This window comes from Amia ocellicauda, chromosome 8 (genome assembly GCF_036373705.1).
Source record: "Amia ocellicauda isolate fAmiCal2 chromosome 8, fAmiCal2.hap1, whole genome shotgun sequence".
Taxonomy (NCBI): Eukaryota; Metazoa; Chordata; class Actinopteri; order Amiiformes; family Amiidae; genus Amia; species Amia ocellicauda.
The window spans coordinates 44,767,700-44,777,493 of NC_089857.1; the positions used below are offsets into that span (position 1 = coordinate 44,767,700).

The 9,794-nt window shown below is 41.3% G+C and overlaps 1 long non-coding RNA gene across 1 annotated transcript; it reads left to right on the forward strand.

The window, feature by feature from the left end:
- The first annotated feature begins 664 nt into the window (after positions 1-664).
- On the forward strand, positions 665-1,587 carry LOC136755265 (uncharacterized). Its single transcript, XR_010817658.1, has 3 exons — positions 665-888; positions 1,134-1,319; positions 1,439-1,587. It is a non-coding gene; the product is annotated as an uncharacterized LOC136755265 (long non-coding RNA).
- The last annotated feature ends 8,207 nt before the right edge of the window (positions 1,588-9,794 follow it).

Here is a 9,794-nt window from a genome sequence, read left to right on the forward strand (position 1 = left end):
GCGTGTTTGCAGGGAAGTCTTCTCTCCGGAGAGTGTCAGCGCACTTGAAACTGGGAACAGTTCAGCCGTCTAAATGAGTAGCAAGGAAGTTGCTGTGAAGTGTTTATTTTTAATAGAGGAAATCTTAAGAGACGCTGACAAGCAGAGCGTCACGTTACAACCGAGCCACTTTGTGAAAGGTGTCCATGTTTCTCAATCATTATAAGATAATGACCTTCTGAATGTGAAGAGGTAAAAGGAGTGGGTACAATCCCAGGTGGGGGACAGTGCTGTACCCTTGAGAAAAGTGCTGTACCTGAATTGCTCCAGTAAAATATATTGAAATGGGTAACTGTATGTAATAAATATAATATAAAAATTGTAATGATTTTATATAACACGCTAGTCCAAGTCATGGCCATTTCAATTCCCCACAGTCAACCCAAGGAGATGAAAGCTCCAGTGGTTCAAAGAGTGTTTCTGTATTTTAAGGAGGAACAGTGTGTGATTTGCTTGTTTTAGAAAAGAAAACGTCCTGTTCTTTCTGTTCGTATTTCCACACTCTACAAGGCTGACGTTAATACACAATGCAGCAGAGACAGGAGGGCTGGGGGGAGCGCATGTGGTTTATATTAGCACGTGGTTTGGAGGCTTTTATCGTGATTAAATGCCATTAAGCGTCAGGGTTGTGTGAAAAGTGGCAGCTTGGTTAGAGCTGTGTTTGATCCAGGATGGAGCAGCGGTGTGAGATCCAGGGAGATTACTGAGACATAGAACAAAGGCAATTCAGAGTTTTCTCAGCAAGGTGTTTCCAGACACTTTATCTCATCACATCTCATACACAGAGCACTGCCTGCACCCCCTCTCTGCCGTTCTCTCTGGTCCAAAACGTGAAAGTTATAAAACCAGGTAGGAAAAAAAGTTTCCAGATGCTAAAGCAATGTTTGCAATATACAATATATACAATATGTACAATATATTTACTTTTTCAATAGGGGAAATGAGTTTAGTATTTACACCCTCGTCATGTTGCAGTTTTTGGTGGTTGGACTCATTCCTCGTGATGAAAAATGCCCAAATTACCTGCTTAAAAAAAAGGGATTTATATAAAATCGTTATTTATATATTTTCCTATATTTACACCACTGATCCAGGAAAAGAAGACAACAACTTTCAAACCATTACTGCTGCCCAGAGGGACCGGAGTGAGGCGTGGGCGTTTAGTGATGTCATTTCTCTCTATAATGACTCCCGCACTTGACAAGTTCCCTTGCTCCTGTGGTCATTGCGGCGCTGTCGAATGAGGGAAGTAGACGCTGTCCTGGAACATAACTCTCCAGGTAAATGTTGCAGTCAGTGCTCTGTTATATGTGATGGGATGAAGTGTCTGGAAACACAAATATCAGCGTTTAGGTGCAGGAGCGAGATAATCATTTTTGCTTCTTCTTGGCTATTTCAGACAACATGATATCCGTGTACATATCCCCCCCCAGGACCGAGTGTCTGCATCAGAGGAAGGGACTGGTATACATTTCCTTTGGTGCAACATTGTTACAATCACACTGGGAAATGTCCTGCAACAATTCTGTTCATTAAACATCGAGGAGTCTGTTTAAATAGGCAAGATGTGTTACTAATTGTGTTTTGGTATTTTCTTCTGTCAGTCTCTATCTATGTATGTGCAGCAGGTGTTGGTCAGAGCCTTCAGCTTGGGATTTGAACCATGTCTCACAGGTGCTACATACGCATTTATGTGCTGGCTTGAGAAACCCAAAGAAAAAGCAAATTTCATCGTTCGGACCCACACTTTTTAGTTTTCATTGATGTCTTTGCCAACAATGCTGACCGTGAGAGACACAGAGCCTCGTCCCTCAATTACCCAGGAGGGCAACTGTTCTGTCCCTCTGGTTCGGCCCAAGGGACGCGCGATGCCCACTGCACTGAACAGAGCTCTGCCACATCGTTTGGTCCGTTTAAAAGGGGGGCGACACTATTATTGAAACACTGTTGTTAGTAACGCTGCTAAAACCTGAAGCTGCTGCTAAATGCAAACTGAATTGAAATGGTTATGTTAAAAATTACTCGACTGCAAGCTGCTGGCTTCATTTCTGCCCATTGTGTAGACCTCCGGAGATTCATTTATATGTAAATGAGAATAGAGGCATTTGGCACTATTATTTGCTTATTTGAAGTTCCCTACTGTATCATATTTTTTGTACTTTTGCTCCAAAAACTCTTGTAAAGTCCCTGCCAATGTCAGCGGTGCCTTGATCCCTGCGAGACACGTCCGATTGCTGCTCTATCAGTGGTGTTCGTCTGCAAGAGGCTGTGCGTCTGACGGAAACTCAGATAATTGCCACAGCGCTGGAGCCCTGACCCCGGGCCGACCCCTGGCTTCAGTTCAAGGGGAACAGACTCACGAATGTAGATCAAGCTTGTTAAATGTGTGCGGGCGGCTGAAACTGAGCCGGTGAGCGTCTTGCTCGGTGTGAAGGCAGCCTGATCGGGCCTGAAAGCAGGACAGCAGGGGGGCTGACACAGGGTGACAGAGGGAGCAATAACACTGCCAGGTGAGGGATTTTTAACTGGGGGGAAAAACTATTTATATAAAAAATGTATGGAGCAGAGAACCTGCAAAAAACCCGTAATAAAAGCTGAGTTGAATGCTGTTGGGGTTGCAAGCCCCTGAATAAAATAAACCAATCAAGTTGGCAACGGTTAAAGCACCAAGGTCGATTTGTCACTTATGCTGATTAAAGACTGACCATTCACAAAACAGATACATTGTCCGTGAATCCTGCTCCGTTTTCTTCTGAATTAGGGCTCTGAAATACTCAGACAAGCGTGCAGGAGTTCGGCTGATTTTGCTCTTTAATTTTGTTCTGTTTGTTCCTGTCCTGCTTTCTGCACCGCATTGAAAAGCTAAACAAAATGTTATTTTCCCCGATGATTAACGTGTGTGTCTGTGTGATGGCTGGATGGAGGTCTGGGAATCTGCCAGAGAGACGACGCTGCCTGGAGGATGCATTTGGCTGCAGATTTTGCCTCTTGCTCTCGCTGCAGACATCACCCTCTCTCCGGCCCGGAGGATGGGAACAGCAGGACACGAGAGCGGGAGCTCCTCCTGAGACTCGGAGTTCAGTGAGGCCGTCTGATGCCGTAAACAGAGTCTGTCTCCCTGTGTGGTTTGTTTGTTTGTTAGGAGAAACACCATATTTTATTTCCAGCCGTGCCTCTGTTCCTGGGTTGTCTGGGGTGTCTGTTTATTCACAGCTTGAAGGGGATCAGACAGACCAAATGGCTTGTGTCTCACAGAGCCGAGCAAAGAGCCAGACTGCAGCGGCGCACGCGGAGTATAAGATATATATGCCCAGAGTAACTGGAAATATGTTGATGATTAATCTAAAATCATAAACAAGTGGCCCACCTGAATAGAATAGTCTTTCTGACATGAGGTTTCTGCTGTGTCATACAGATGTTGATTTAGCATTTCAATCTAGCTTTTAACCAATTATTATTATTATTATTATTATTATTATTATTATTATTATTATTACAAATCACTTTACCAATATATGTTAACAATTATTTACACCCACATACCTTTGCCATTTTAAGACTCCGTGATTAAGGATTCTTGCTTGACACTAGTCCTGTTCAATTGTGGCGTAGTGGACCAGTTCACAGTGAAAACCACACAATGAAAAGCAATTAATAAATACATTGTCATATATTAAATCTCATATGGGAACTGAGCCCCCAATTCGTGCTTTAGGCAGATTTGGCAACATCAAATACAGTTCATGAGCAATCTTTTCAAAACAGATATTTGCAGTTGCCTTAATCTCTCATGGAAGAGCAGCCAAAAGGAGTGGCAGGAACTGTTTAAACATTACAGCAAAATGGGCCACGGAGCTGAAGGTGGGTGACTGAGGCTTAGGACGGGAGCTTTTGCTTTAAGCCGTTTTCAGGGTTATTTTCTCTTCACTGGTTCTCTGTTCCAGATATTCTCAAATGTGACACCGGTGGAAGAAAATACTTTTCAGCAGGACTGGAACTTATTTGACACGAACATCTGCCACAGTGCCGAATGCACGCAGCTCGGCTTATTCAAGGCAATTAACAGCAAGGAGATTTCTAAGCCAGTCTGCTGCCTTTTATTTGGACTCATGTTGTGTGTTTGGGTCTTTTCTTCTCTCATTTCTGAAACTAATATAATCAATAATAAAAAAAAATACATTTTATCTCTTTAGATCTGCTTTAAATGCTGTCGGTCCATTGAATTAAAGACAGTAATGGTTTATGTGAATGGATCAAGAGGAAATTGGATCTAACAGACACATTTTACACTGCAAATACTCAAGTAAAAATTAGGAAAACACAGGAAAAACATGCCCATTTCCACATGTAAACCTACATTTCACATGTTAATGTTACTGAGAGAATCATATATATCCTTAAATGGCCGCATTATAACAGTGTAAGATAATGGGTCAGTTTATTGTGTGTTTCAAGGTGCAGTAAGTTGCTGATGGGCGTTTCATGGTTAGCAGTGTGTAGTTCAGGATAATGTCAATGCGGGAAGCTGTTTGTTCTTGTGTGTGTGTTTCCTGTATTATCATCACACTCTCTGTGTTGTTGTGGTCTGTTGTGCACTGCTCAACACTTATACTCACGGCTTGCAGCTCCATCAGTGCTGTGAAGACCCACTCGAGTCGAATCAGTAAAACAGTATTAAACACTGGACTCGAGGCACAGCGGCACTGTGTCATTTGAACACCTCGTCACATGACAGCCATGGATTTGGTGACGTCAGATTCTCAGTATTGATCTCGCATGTAAACCTCCCTTTCTGGGATTTTCCTGCAAAAACAGCACGAGAGCTGTCCATAGAGCTAACTGACATATGAATGCACTGCTTTGCCCCAATTTGCATTAAGTCGGGCAGCAGCTTGTCTTCAATAAACTACAACCGTGTGAACCCGAGAGGCAGAGGAGCATTTAATCTGTGACTCGAGCTCACTGTCAAAACACACGTTACCTCCGCCAATATCGGAGCATGATTTAGATCTAGGCTTGTATCTTTCTTTCCTTCACATATTTGTTAATTTTAGGGAATTTCTTGTATTTAAAAAATCTGAAAATAGTGTGTTTTTACATTTGTTTATTTATGGTTTTGTTAAATTTGGAATATCTCTGCCTCTGCATTTCCTGCAGCAAAGGGAAGAAATATTTTACTTTCTTACAGGAAGCGACTCTGTCCCCTAAGGTATTACCATTTTACCCAAAGAACAATCAGCAATATAATACTGTAGAACTTTTAATGAGCTACTCTATACATCAGTTAAATTACTTAGTGCAAAGTCATTTATGGGTGTATATGCTCTTTTAAATTATTATTATCACCTTAATATAAAATTCACAAGCACTGTGTACTAAAACAAAAAATGATTAACATCAGAATTACAGTTTTTATTATTATTATTATTATTATTATTATTATTATTATTATTATTATTATTATTATTATTATTATTATTATTATATCACAACACATGATATAAATTCACTGGCTACTACAACATCATATGATGTGGCCTACACTCTGAAATCCAGCAAAAAAAAATGATCTGTGTAATATTCCTCTCCAAAGGAAAGCAACCAATTTGGCCAATTTTGTTGTTATTTTAGCACAAATCTGCTTCATCAACATTGTTGGCAATCACAGCAGAAAAACAGCTACTCTTGCCATTCAGTCACACAAGTTTACAGTTTATTCCAAACCATACGTGTAAATTCGGATAAAATAATTTCCCAAAGATTTATAACCATGTATTTATTATTGATGGCATCCTTTTGATTTCCCTCTCATTAGGGTATTAGTCAAATGGCTGGCAGCCAATGCATCAATTTCAAAACCCTTCTTATTTTGTTCCTGTTGAGGTAATTTAAGTTTCATCTGGCTGTGTGCTTCGGGTCATTGTCAATATCTACAATTTCTCCTGCCTGAGAAATGTCATTGCATGGTATGCATTAATCCACATTGTAGGACACATATGCAGACGGGTGACAAATTAAAGGGAAAAACCCACACAAAGTGTCTCAGTAAGGTGTTGGGCACCACGAGCCCCAGAACAGCTTCAATGCTCTTGGAACAGTTTCTCCGAGTCTCTGGACTCTACTGGAGGGATGAACTCCATTCTTCCAAAAGATATTCCCTCATTTGGGGTTTTGATGATGGTGGTGGAGAGCACTGTCTAACACATTGGTCCACAATCTCCCATAAATGTTCAATTGGGTTGAGATCTGGTGACTGAAGGCCATAGCATATGATTCACATCATTTTCATCCTCATCACACCATTCAGTGACCCTCGTGCCCTGTGGATGGGCATTGTCATCCTGGAAGAGACCACTCCCATCAGGAGAGAAATGTGTCACCATAGGATAAAGGAGATCACTCAGAATAACTTTGTCATGATTTGCAGTGACCCTTCCCTCTAAGGGGACAAGTGGACCCAAACCATGCCAGGAAAATGCCCCCAACAGCACAACAGAGCCTCCGGACCCCCTCACTATAGGAGTCCCGCAGTCAGGCCTGTCCCGTTCTCTTGGTGTCCCACACATGCACTCGCCCACTTGTCCAGAATATGTTGAAGGATGACTCATCATCTCTGTAGACCAGTGTCTATGGTTTCTGCACCACTGAACTCTCAGATGTGCATTTGTCTTTGTAATGAGGGGTTTCTGCACTGCAGCCCTGCTATAATATCCCTCTCTGTGTCGTTCTCGACGGTCTGATCACGTCCCGCATTGACATTCCTCTGTTTGTCCTTACACATCGCAGTAATGCACGAGCATCACGGTCATCAAATGTGCGCTTTCCACCACAATGTCCAACCCTATTGACTGATGTCTCTCCCATAGATCTCAATGCAGATGTCACGTTACTATTGAAACACTAGCCAGTTTTTGTGATTGAAGCTCCTGTCATTCGTGCCCCAATAACGCCCCCTCTTTTAAAGTCACTCAGATCCTTTCCTCTTGCCATCTTGATCCAAATCGAGGTCAGCTGGACCTGCTCAGCATTTGTATACATGCACAGAGCATGATAGGATGTTAATTGCTTAATTGTATCATGCAGTACACCTGTTTGGAGGCATCTGCATTCCTTATGTTTCTCCACTCATTTATTCAGGTTTTTCCTTTTATTTGTCACCCGTCTGTATGTCACCCATTAAAATATGCTCATACAATAATAGTTTACCTCTTGTTAAATTTAAATAATCAGTGACAGAGACCACAGATTATCCCAGTTAATGCTGACCAACGATCACACAGTCTATTTCCATCCCCGCGTTGTAAGGACAGACACCTAGGTTTCTCCAGTCTCCAAGCATCTTACAGATCACCAGGCGTCTTAGATTCCCACTAGACGTTTCGTTGTCTTGACGCACAACAAGTTGATGCTGTCCTTGCTGAAGCCCCGAAAGAGCTATTAAAACTTGCAAACTCTCAGTCTCCGTGTCCAGACTCCAGAGACGTACTGATGGGTGCAGCTGTCATCGCAAACAAGCCTGTTTTCATCAGCGTACCGGGTGTCACTTCAGAGTTCCTAACATCTTGTTTCTTTCGGTCATCTGATTGATCGTGTTGCCATGCCAGTGAAGAGCAATTTGTCCAGGTAAGCAATTACCTCCATATACGAATTCTGTCATGTAGTTCATCAGTCTTTGAAGCCTCATTTCCTGCTTCGTCTTGACAACTAACAATGTAGATGATGAAGACAACACATGTGGTTGGAAAGAGTCTGTGCTGCCGGGATGTCAGTTTCTGAGATCTCTCTACGACTGGGCTTGAGATTAAATTAAACACATCCTGTTATGGATGTTGCATGATACACAAACTCATATTTTCTTTCCAACTTACTATGTAGGAACATAAACATATGTGCTGGCACTATAATTTACCTGAACGTACTGTTAAAGAAAAGTAATACAATTTTGTTTTATTCTGCATGTTTTACATTTTTTTAAGTCAAGTTTGTACATTTTAAAAGCATGAGATACATTGGCTTCCATTTCGAAGACTGAAATTCCTTTGTTTCAGGCTGTTTGGCTTTGAAATGAAAGTCTTTTAGGATGTATGGACTAGATTATTAAACAACCAGCATTGTTTTGTAGTATTATGTTATGTTTAGCATCTCTGTTTCACTCAGTTTTGCTTCCAGCAGGTTCAATAGAATGCTTCAAAGCCTTATATTCTGTTTTTGTTTGGTTGGTTTTGTTTAATTATGTATTAAAAAAAATATGCCGGACATTATTTGATCAACAAGTCAAAAGAACCCCTTTTTTTTTAGATGTTGAAAGGCTGGAGATTTGCTGCATTGGTGAGCAATGACATCGCAAAGTCTCTTTTTTCACAAGAAACTCCAATTTAGTAGTGACTGCTTCGTTATTGACGTGCGAGATGTATATGCAGCACGCTTTAGTTCACTGTAATTGTATGAAATTGAAAAGACATCGGGAGCAATAATCTATGGAGTTGTGAGTTGGCACATCATACCACACTTTGCGAAAATCAATAGGAGTCAACTTCGCGTCCTTTAACTGCTAACTACAGTGGAATATCATCGTGTTGTTGGTGTTTGCTTTTGAATGAGACGATCTGATATTCCTTCCTTTGTATTCTGTGTTGCCTTGCGTTCCCACAGAGGGCTTTCTTAATGAGCTTAATGACAGTGATTGCGAACAACAGGAGCGCTTTGAGCGGAGAAATGAAATGGATTATATCATCCTTCAAATCAGAATCTATTTACCACTGAATATGGCTATTACCCCAGTCTAATCAATGTGTTATGGAGAATTATGACCATGATATGTATGTGTGTGTGTGTGTGAGAGTATTCCTTCATTTATGTGCAATTTACAGCCATGTTGAGACTGACTCTCACAGACGGTCACTCCCAGTTTTGGGTAGTATTCTAGCCAGATGGTTACAATGGATGAAACACAGAGTAAGTCTGCTGGAAAATCATCAGCTGATAACCCCTTGAACTGAACACAGTAGCAGAATTATAATCAGCCAAAGTATCGCTTTAAACATTTCTTATCTCATCGAGGACACGAAACGTCCTTCATACAGAACTGATACTGTTCCAGTCGCATTACTGTATGTATGTTTTATGTATTTATTTATGTATGTAAAGCAGGCACTTTATAGGTTGCATATTGCACTCACTCTAAGTTAAGTTGATGGCTCAAAATATGACTTTCTGTGTCGGTACAAGAGGGTGTTATGTAGGCAGGTAAGATTGCCTTTCCTTTTAAAGAATTTCAAATATCTCCTCCCTTTTGCACATCCTTGTTAGTGAGGATTCAGTCTTTTTTCTGTACATATTACAAGAAAAGCTCTCTTGTGTGGGTCATTTCTGAAGACGTTAAACCTCGTACAAGAGCAGTTCTCGTGTATCAAACACCCTGTGAAAAGGCCTGCTGCTGCATATCGGGGTTTGATGGACAGTGGTGGATGTGGGGGGGTTAGTTAATATTTTATTTCATGGCCAATAAGAGCATGTTTTAGGTCCTTATCTTACAAACTGCATTGGAGAGTTGTTATTCTCTTACACACTGCAAATACAACATCCATGTGAATACTAACTTTAATGTCAAGCTGTTTTTCTTTACTGGAGCAGCTTCCACCCATTTAGTTTCCATCGCGCCATAGCATCGCGGGGTGGGGGGGGAGATGCACGAGACACAAGTGTCGTCTGTGGAGGAAGTTAAGAGGCAAAAGCAAGAGAAAACAGACGCTTAT